This window comes from Pinus tabuliformis, chromosome 9 (assembly GCF_031772625.1).
Source record: "Pinus tabuliformis cultivar Carrire ecotype Pingquan chromosome 9, CPIR1, whole genome shotgun sequence".
In the NCBI taxonomy this organism is placed as follows: domain Eukaryota; kingdom Viridiplantae; phylum Streptophyta; class Pinopsida; order Pinales; family Pinaceae; genus Pinus; species Pinus tabuliformis.
Window position 1 is genome coordinate 743,945,856 of NC_142307.1, and position 11,279 is coordinate 743,957,134.

An 11,279-nucleotide genomic window follows, 5' to 3' on the forward strand; every position below is an offset into this window, starting at 1 on the left:
ATTGGCAAAGGTAATGGCAAAGGCCTTAGAAAGGAAAAATGGCATTTTTGGCACATTTATTTATGAAAATGATGGAAATTAGGAGAAAAGGGAGGTGAAAGGTCACAGGTTGCATGTGATGAGGAAAATGAAGGAAAATAATGGAAAATTAAGAAAATAGAGGCCTCATTAATAAAAATTCTTCTAAGGATCAGTTCAAAAACTTTTGCCAGTTCAGTTTTGGAGCTCTCTCTCTCATACTCTTGGACATAGATTTTTCTTGGAGCACTCTTGGAGAGTGTGGCATACTTGGAGTTTTGGAGCAAGAAGGAAAAGGAAGAGCAGGAAAGTGCAAGAGGACATCGAGATCAACAGTTACAGTAGGTTTTTCTTGCAAGTACTGAGTTGCATGTATGTTTTCCTCACTATTTTTTTCTTGCATGGCATATGCATGTGGTTTATTGGACATGATTTGTCACTGGAAGGAGGATTTCCTGGATTGATAGTGGATTTATCTCGCCTTCCCATTTCCTGGATAGTCATGGTGTTGTGGGTTCATTTATTTGTTTTCCTGGTTAGTTCTCATGTTTCCTTTAGCTTGGGTTGAGTTACAAGTTCCTAGAATCCATAGTTGGACAAATGCTCTGGAAGCCCTTTAACACCTTGGGTTGAGTTACTAGTCCTGGAAGCCTTGGTTGGACAAACGCTTTGGAAGCCCTTGGCGGGTTGAGTTACTAGTCCTAGAAGCCCTGGTTGGACAAATGCTCCAGAAGCTCGAAGTAAGTTGTGGGTTGAGTTACTAGTCCTGGAAACCTTGGTTGGAACAAATGCTCTAGAACCCTGGAAGGCTTGGGTAGAGGCCAACCTTGTAATGGTTTTTTGATTCTCGACTGTGAGGTGGAATCATCGTTTGATTGGTTGAGGTTCTTTGGCCTCTGGAAGCCCTGGATGGTTTTGATTGATGTGTTTTATGAGATCCCACAATCATGCTTGGAATATGGCACAAGGGTGACTGGCTGAAGAGATATTTGGCTCAGCCATATCTACAGTCGTGTGGTTCATGGAAGTCCCACAATTGGTTGGCCTTTGCATCATTATTATGAGGTTATTTTTCCTTGTTAATTCACAAGTATTATATTGGTTTATATGTGGACAGAATGGTTGTTATTTCATTGGTATTTTTGTTATTATTATGTTGGTTATGCACATGTATTATGATAGTGGCTATGTATGGATCTCATCATTTTTTATTTGTAAATGAATGAACAATGTATCTATGGACTAATGGATGAAACTACAACTAATGTGTTGAGGCATCAATGATTCTTAGTGATTCTCAGTTGAGTATGAGACCCCCATGTTCAGATCTGTTGTTTAAACATGTATATTACATATTTGTGACATGTTTGACGAAATGCCTGTCATGGCTAGTAGGGGTCCAGTCAAGCCCTTGTTCAAGTAATTTCATTTTTATCATTTTTTGTTTTTATGTTTCAGTTCAGAAAGTGTCATTTATTCCTACGAAATGATCTGGGCTCAAGGCCTGAAAAAATGGCTCAAATCCCAGAGACGTGGGCACAACATTGGGCAAAAAAGTCCCTGGACGTAGGCATACCCATGTTGTGGGAGTATATGGAGCCTCCTAGACGCATGCTTGCCCATATCAAGGGAGTGTTTTGGGATTTAATGGTCTAAGAACTCAGTGGGACCCAGGGGTTGTTTACCTGAGTGGTTGGGATGGTTCTTGGGAGTTGTGTCGTTGATGTGGAAGATATGTATGACATGTTTCCGTCAGTTCCACTTCCTTAAGGTTACTTAAGAGGTTGAATCATATCGTAGTAACTTCTCATCACATGTTTACCCCGGTTGGCTTGTTACTTAGGTAGATGTGGGAGGAGGGTGTTACAATCGTCTTCTGAAATCTGAGCTTTCACTTGAGTTCCATTCTTTGTTTTGGATTTTTCACATATTGAAAGAGAAAATAGATCGTTGAAGCACAAGGACATCAAAGGACCCATCCCACTGAGGGGGATTTTCATACCCATTTTATAGATCTCCTTCACCATGTGTTTTAATAAAATATTATCCATTTAAAAAGTCTTCATCTATTGGGTTATTACATTGGATATTTCTTGTTGTTTTCTATTTTGGATCGCATACAATCTTTTTGTTGTAAGGTTTTATCTTTTTATTATTGTAGATCTAAAGCATAAGTAACCACATATTGTTGTTATGGTCACTTGTCATGAGTGACTTAAGTGAATTATTTTTGGTACATCTTCATGAAATCCTTACACTAACAAATCGCAACTCCAATGGGTTTTTAGCTACATTTGTCATCAACAAATGGATACTCCACTGGTATAGTAATTTAGATCCTTGGTGACTATCATTTCAATGTCTTTCATTATTTTCTTCAGTTATTTTTAGCCTCAATTTCTATTTTTACCCCTCCTTTATTTTTCTATCAAACTTTTAGGTTCTGGTGGTTTTCCGGTTTTTTCCACAGGTCAGAGGTACCGGCCAAGCAGGAGATGACAACATCTGTGTGAGATTTTCCAATCGAGAGTCCTGGGATCAAAACGCACTTTTAAACACCATATTTGCATTCCAGAACACCCTTTTTGGCTAGATTTCTATGCTTTCCATTGTTTCTAGGTCAGTACCCGCGTTTTGAATTTTTTTTTGAGAATTTTTCAAAATTTCTTCAGATTTGCCGAGACTATAGTGTGTGGACTTGGAAGGGTTTCTTATCTCCTTTTGAGTCTCCCCAAGGCCTATATTCTCTTAGTTTTTCTCTTTGAGGAAGGAAAAAATCCCCTAGGGTTTATAGTACACCTCCACCTTTTTAGGAATAAATTGACTGGGTTGAGGAGTCTAGGGTACAACATATTCAGCTACTGGTTTGCAAGGTATGATCCATTATTTTACAGCCCTTTTGGATATGTTTATTTACCCTTTTCTCCCTCTACACTTTGGGTTTTTCCTTTCCCTCTTAGGGTCCCCTTGAGTGTCCTAGGTTTTGGAGCTTCATACCTATCCTTTACACCAGTTTTCACCTCTAATTTTTGTTGTCTCTGCACCATTTACAGCGGATTAGTGCCTCTAGATCGTAGTCCCTTTTACATTAGATATTTTAGGCCATTTATGTGTCTCTGAGTGGCTTGTTTTCCTTCTCTTGCTTAGCTTCTTGATATCCTTTTTGGGTGGGGTTTTGTGTGCTTGATTTGTTGTTTATTTTCTGTACATTTTCAGCATTATTTACAGTATTTCAGTACTTTATTTTTAGCAGCACATGGCATCATAAAACATGCTCAATTAACTCATCCACTTGACACATCATTTTCACACACTCACACCCTAAGCGAACGTGATCTTGGTTAACGCCGCCAAACCTATACTTGAAACACTGCACCTTAATAATTCAACACATATAGATTTTACCCACTTAGGCACCAGGGCCATACAATATGTCTAGTTTAGGTGTAGGATCGGTGGGATAGGATTCCAATAACACCCATCGATCACTTACATTGATACATAGAAGTTGACATATTAGGGAGCTTCAAATCCTTCACCATCCCACGGTCCAAATTCGAAGCGCATCAGAAACCTGATTCAGAGGGGGCTAGGCTATGTCATCTTGCGAGCAGTTCTCTGCGGGGCTACCCAATCCATGGTAGGGAATCCCGTGCAGTGGTTGATCACCAAGAATCTCAAGAATCGACCACACTTGTGGGAAAAGGTAACCGTAGTGACCAATCTTAGGAAAACACCCTATAAGACTAGCTATGGGCAGCGTTTGGTTCTCTATCCCACCTTTCTCTAGACAACTCTGCTTGCGAGGATCAAATTTTGTCAAGTAAGAAGTTATTTAGAAGGCCATCTAAACAGTATATTTAGGACCTTTTTGAGGATTTAGATCACCTATAGGCTAGAGGCCATTTTTCTTTTATAGGACGTGTTTGCTTGTATTCGAGTAGCATCTTAATATAGTTAGTTTGCACTTAGAACCATTGCACTAGGTGTTAATTTGTTTTTTGTTTCTCTTGTTCTCATATCATCAACCTTCAGTTTATTGAGTCATATTTTTATTGACATCATTTCTCCCCCTAGGCATTTTTCGTGGAGAGTTCATGGCCTTCGTCCCCAGTTTCCTTTAAGACATTTTACTCCTCCCCGTTGACTTAGAGTTCTTCCTCCTAGTCCTCCCTTGAGTCCTCATTCTAACTCTGGTTCTACTAATTATTTTAGTTCTTCCTTTGATTCCGCATCTTCCCAACCCTATATCACCACCATGTTAGGCACCAACATAGGTGCGGGAAACCCAAGTGGTAACCCCACAAGCGGAACCTCCACCAGTATGGTCACTCTTACTCCGTTGCTTCCTTTTATGGTTAGTTTGAGCCTTCCTGATTTCAGCCAACTCATTAATGACCCTCTTATCCATGACCCCAATTGGCCTGCTATGCCTACCAAGCTTCCTTTAGACATCCCTAAGTTCTAAGGTATCCTAGAGAAGATCCCACAAATCATGTTCACTCATTTCATATGTGGTGTTCATCTAATTCCATCACTGAAGACTTCATTCAACTTCGTTTGTTCCAATGCACCCTTACTGGAGTTGCTACCAAATGGTATGTGGACCAACCGCATACCTCCATTCCACCTTCGCAACTCTAGCCAAATATTTTCTATCATATTTCCAGTTACCTCTCCGATATGACATTGGTACCGAACTCTTGACCTCTTTCCGTCAAACTTCTACCACCTGTATATCTCACCATGTTCAAGAATGGCGTATAAGGAGGAGCATACGTCAATCTCTTAAATTCAAAGACCGTGTATACATGGATTGGTTCCTTAGACCGCTTTTTCCCCCATTAGTAAAGATATCGCTTCCCACTTCCACTGTTCTAAGGAAGATGGACTCCAAGTAGCCTTGAAATATGACCTGATCTATGCACAATCAGGATATGTGTATATTTTCATTCCCGATCTACCTTTGCTTGGTGTTGCTAGTGCATCGGGGGCATATCATGCCACTGATGGTATCATTGGGTCCATTTCACACCCCCAAACTCAACCATATTCTCCACCTCCGATGAGTTATGATCAGCCCTAGGGGGGACCATTTCCTCTTACACCTGTCCCCCTCCCAATACTCCTCATCACAACGCTTATCCAAGTCCAAGCACAACATACGCATATCCCCATCTGCATGAGATGATGTCAGGGACAAATGTTGCTCCACCTATTTATCCTAATGTTTTCCCCTCCCCTTACTATCTGTATGCACCGCCTAACACTCCAACCCCTCCAGAACCAGTGCCCCAAGCCCCCATGCCTCCTCCACCTCTGCCATAGAAACAACCCCTCCTCAAGGTCAAGTGTATGCTCAACAAAGTGCAACCAATCCACCAAATCCCAAGAAACAGAACAAGGGGAAAGGTAACTAGAACCATCCATATCAAGGTAATCAGGGTAACCAGGGTCCACCACCTAATGCACCTCAGGGAAACCAGCCTAATCCCACAACCCAACAACAGGGTGGACATCCCAAGCAAAACAAGGCTCTTCATATGAATAAACCTTGTGCCTGTTGCGACATATTTGTCCATTATACTCATGAGTGTCCAATTTTACCTCATATGTGTCAAGTATGGGAAGCTCAAGCATTTGCTTCTAGAGGTTCGCAACTCATCATTCCACCTCCTCCTCCTCCTGTTTCATCTCAATCGGCTATGCTTACCAATCCTTTTCCTCATCAAGGATATATTTCTTCTCAACCTGCACAAGGTCATGCAACTTCTACACCTTACCGATCTCATCCCAATGATTACCAGATCCTTATGATGAATTCTGGAAAACTCAATACCAAAAAAGTCAACCTTCAGACTCAATCGCACCAATATGACAAGCCACCTGCTAAGTCAGTGACTGAGTCTCAACCTCAAGTTTCCACCAAGCCTTTGTTGTCATCAAATGGTGCCATATAATTCCATTCACCTAAGGTATATTTTATCCCCAATATCCCCAAAGGTCCATTACGTCAAAATGATGATTCTGCTAAAGCCGCCCATACCTATAGCATAGTAGATGACTTGGCGCAGTATCTTGTTACCATGTCAATGTTGGAAGTCCTCCAGATGTGCCCATCCCAATGGAAATATCTACTCTCTTCTTTGGGTGTTGTGGATCCTTCTTACGATCGTATGATTGTCTTTGACATTGAAAAATCAGAACATCCCCCCCTTTCTTCATCCGTTTCCTTTCAAATACCATTCTCCATAAGAAATGCCACTGTTTAGCGGTATATCATAAACGAAGGCACCTCCACATGTGTGATGGTTGCTAGTGTTTGGAAGCAACTTGATTCACCTAACCTGTTCCCATCCACCATCACTCTTCGTGCTCGGGACAATCATCAATCACATCCCCTCTGCTTATATCACAAATTTCCCATTACTGTTGTCGGAAAGACAGTCTCCATTGACATTTAGTTCATCGATGCCCCATTAGATTATAACATCCTTTTGGGTCATAGTTACACCTATTCCATGTCTATTGTCGCATCTACGATCTTTCATAAGATGTGCTTTCCTAACAATGGAAAGATCGTCACTATCGATCAGTTGAATTACTATGATCCTATGTCTCAGACCTCCCCTCAGTCCACTATCTCATCAATGAGTGGCAATAAGACTGTCTCGTCCCTCACGAATGTCTCACCTGGAGTCTACAAAGATTCCACACTATTTGGTTCCTATTATAGTCCACCACCTACCCCCTCAGAGCCTAACTCTTCCATTGTTTGTGTGCTTCAAGCATCACGGGCTGCCCATAAGTGATTTGGTATGCCTTCACAACAGCCAGCACCTCTGCAACCTATTTTTCCCAACTCATCCCAGCATTCAAGTATTACTCCTCAAGGTCCATTTCCTTCTGTTGGTATCTCTCTTAATCCTTTCCCGCCCAGAACTGTTCCCCCAAGTCTTAACCAACTTGGAGTAGCTCCCCTGGGTCATTAACCTTCTAGTCACATATTGCTCTTATTCTCGTCCCCTGGATTTTATTCTACACCTTTCATGGCTATGTTGAGTTTACCTAACATTACCTTGGGGATCCCAATCCGGTACATTGATCCTCCCACAAACACTCCCCTTGATCAACTCAAACCTTATGATGCTTTGACCCCAGTTCAACCTGTTGTTCCTACCCCTTACTTTGCTTTAGTTCCTCAGTAACCTCAATAGGAACCTACTCTTGTTGCGAAAGAAACTGGCGAGGGGGGGAAGCCTAGAAAAAGGGAACCAAAGACAAGGCACCCCAACCAACTCCAGCTCCTCCTAAGACGCCAAAGCCTACTCCTCCATGCGCTTTGTGTGATGTTGTTGGTCATGCCACCAATAATTGTCCTGAGCTCCCTCAAATCAATAATTTGGTCTCTGATACCTTTCTTGAATCCAACATTCCCAAGGTCCATGTCACCTTACCCAAGTTAGCTAAGAAGAACATATCCTTATGCATGAATTACCCGTGTGCTTTGTGCGATAACTATGGCCATTATTCTCATCACTTTCCCTATCTCGAATAATTTCATAATACACTTCAAGTGCTTCACGAGTTATATGTCGCTCGTAGTGATCCACCTCTCATCTACTTGTGGGTTCTGGTCCCACTATTGTACCAGAAAGGGAGGTCTCTCGACCACCCATCATGATCCCTCCTCCTGATGTCGAGATGAAGGATAGTACTGCAGCTATTCTCTACCTGTCTTAATACATGGGATTGATCTATTGGGACTCTCTTGACATTTCCTATTGTGATTAGTTCAAACATTCTTTGGTGAACACTTCGGTCTCAACATCGGTAGATGTCACATCTACTAGTCATATGTTTCCCCTTGTTTACGATGCACATGTGAACCTTGTCTCTCATCAAAATGGTTCAAGTAGATCCTCTTCATCTTGTGGTCTCTCTTCCTCCCATCCTCCCGTCCTCCATTCTGATGAAGACATCATGGAAGCCATGACCACCCCTGATTACCCTTGGAATGATATGCACCATTGTGTGTACTTCCTTCCGTAGCAAACCCATGATCAATATGTTGTGGAGTCCAAAGAATTCATCCATGGTGAGGTCAATTGGTTTAATAACCCCTTACTTGAACCCATGAATTTGATCCACATCCACCTTGTCGCCATTACATTGACACCCAATGTTTGGGTAAGGGGGTTGCTACATAAAAATTAGTTATTTGTAATTATTAGTTAATAGGAAAAGGGCATGATCAAAGATCAGGCCCATTCAACAAGAGGCACCCAAGGCTGTATTTAAGCCAAGGCCTCTCACTCTGTAATTCATCATTGAATAATTAATAAAATATAAACAAATATGGATTTCTGAGTTTTCATGCTTCATTTTGTATCAGAGCAAGTTCAATCTTTGGAGTGTTACCTACTGCACAACCCTGTTTCTTTGCCTACATCTTGTGTTGCCTCGTTTGCCCACTGCTATAAAACCTTCATCTTCTACCCTTGTCAGAACTTTGTTCCCTTGCGTTGTCGTTGTTCCCCTTTTTTTTCATTGCATCCCAATCCTATCGAGCCATCGTTCAGCCAGAATCCCACACCATTTTTCTCCTCGCCGCAAGCCAATTGTGACCAATTATACCTCTCATTTCAATCCACAACCAATCCATTCAATTTTCATTTTGTCGACCGTCCATTTGTGTAACTGTCGCATCACCCATTTGTCCCTTCCAAAACATTGTTTTTTTTCCTAGATGTTGCATCCCTCTATTCATTTCATTTCCCACTACCTAGTTTATTTTCCCACCGACCGATCAAACATTGTGAGTTTAAAAAAAATAAATTACATAATAGCATTATTATATAATTTATTATTTCATTATAATAAGTTATATGAATAAATTATTATATGGTTATAGATATATATATATATATATATATATATATATATATATATATATATATATATATATTATTAATAATAATTATATTTAAGAAAATCGTTATTTAAAAAAAAAAACAAAACAAAAAATTAGGATCAAGTTGAGAAAAAGGGTTAAGCTAGATAAGTATAAAGTATACTCCACTTCAAACCCGCTCAATGGATTGTTCAATGTCGATGGTTGATTTCAATAAAAGACTAGTAGACCTTGAGACTAAGGTGACAGGACAAGGCGATAAAATCAACGAGCTCTATAACAGAACAAAGGGAATAAAGAGTTAGCTCGAGGAGAACAAGAATGAATTTAAAAAGGATCAGGAAAACCTTTCAGTTAAGGTGGATGAAGGTATGGTGATGTTGGGTTGTATTTGTACCATCCTGAAGATTACACCTGATCAAATACTCCATAATAATGAGGCTACTCAACATCTCAATTCTCCAGATTCGTAAAAATCATCAGACGCACATGAGAAACTTGAGCCTACGAAGAAATCTTCCACGCTTAATAAAGAAAATAGTAACACAAATTTTCAAAATAAGAAGCTATGGAATCCATACACCAATATGTCGTTTTCAAATCAATACCCCTTTTTTGCTCTGTCGATAGCGACATATAAATGAAGAGAAAAAATTGAGCTATCCAAATTCGACGGTAATGAAAAAGGCAGCATTGCTTGGCTCAATAAAGCAGAAGAATATTTTGATATTTATGATATTGATAATGATGATGAAAAGATCAGGCATGCTTCAACGAAAATGGAAGGCAAAGCATATAATTGGTATATGTGGTGGAAGAAGACAATACTTGCTATCAGTTGGAGGAAATGTAAGGATGTGTTCTTTAAAAGGTTCCAAGGTGTCAAGGAAGAGGAGTTCTTCTCAACACTCACCAGATTGCAAAAAAAAAGGAGATGTGGATGAATACACTCGAGAATGGGAGACTTTAGCAACAAGAGTACCTAGATTATCAGAAGCTCATCCCATTCAATCATACACCTCAGGACTTAAACCCCTTCTACAAGTAGAACTTGAGCTTCATGACATTACGTCGATAGAAGTAGCAAGACAAAAAGCAAAAGCTCCTGAAAATAAATTTGACAAGATGTTGTGGTCAAAGGATGAAAGAGTATATTCGAGATGAAGATTTCCCCAGTTGGTGAACATGGATAACACAAAATATGTTCCACCACAACTTCGTGAAGGAGAAAAACTAATGTGGAAATGCAAAGAATGAAAGAGGGAAAATGCAAACGATGTGGCAAAAAATGGGACCCTAAACATAGGTGTGCTAAAGGAAAAAATACCAAACACTTGTATAAATGCGAAGCAACTCATGATTTAGATAGTGATGAATCATACGTAGAATAAATTGAAGATTCCTCATAATTCTCTCTAGAACTAGATGACGAGAGCATTCCGCAAGTATCATTATTAGCCATGACAGGTATATCAAAGCCCCAGACATTAAAATTAAAAGAACATATCAAGAAGAACAATGTAATGGTTCTCATTGATACTGGTATAACCCACAACTTTTTGGACTCAACCATGGTGAAGGGACTCAATATTTTCCCATGGCCAACATGAAGGTTATGGTAGCCAAAGGTAAGAAAATTGAAAAAGTAGGGAAATACCATAAAGTCAAATTGCAGATTCAAGACTTTAATTTAGAATCTTCGTTTTACACGGTACCATTAGGAGGAGTGGATATGGTCTTAGGTATCTAATGGTTACAAACCCTCGGTACTTACTCTGCCAACCATCAAAAGAAATTTATAAAATTTAAATGGGAAGGGCAGAAATACAAATTATATGGGTTCCAAGCACCTGAGAATCAAATCGTATCATCATCCCAAATGATGAAAATGATTCGAAGAGGAGCACCAGCCTATGTAGTACAATGTCACCAATTAGAAATGTTAACTTCAAAATTGATCAGCGAAGAAGCACCAGAAGTACAAGAGCTAATTCAGAAGCACAAAAAAGTATTCCAAGACCTGCCCATGAAAATGCCTTCTAATAGAGAAATCGAGCATACAATAGAATTCAAAGCGAGATCAAACCCCGTCAACATCAAACCGTATCGATATCCCCATCATCAAAAAATGGAAATTGAGAGATTAATCCAAGATATTTTGAAGTGTGGCATCATCTCAAAAAGTAAAAGTTTGTATGTTGTTCCAATTGTATTGGTGTGGAAAAAAGATGGATCATTCAGGTTATGCATCGATTATCGAGAACTAAACAAAATAACAATTAAAAACAAGTTCCCAATTCCGTTCATTGATGAAATGTTGGATGAACCACATGGTGCTAAATATTTC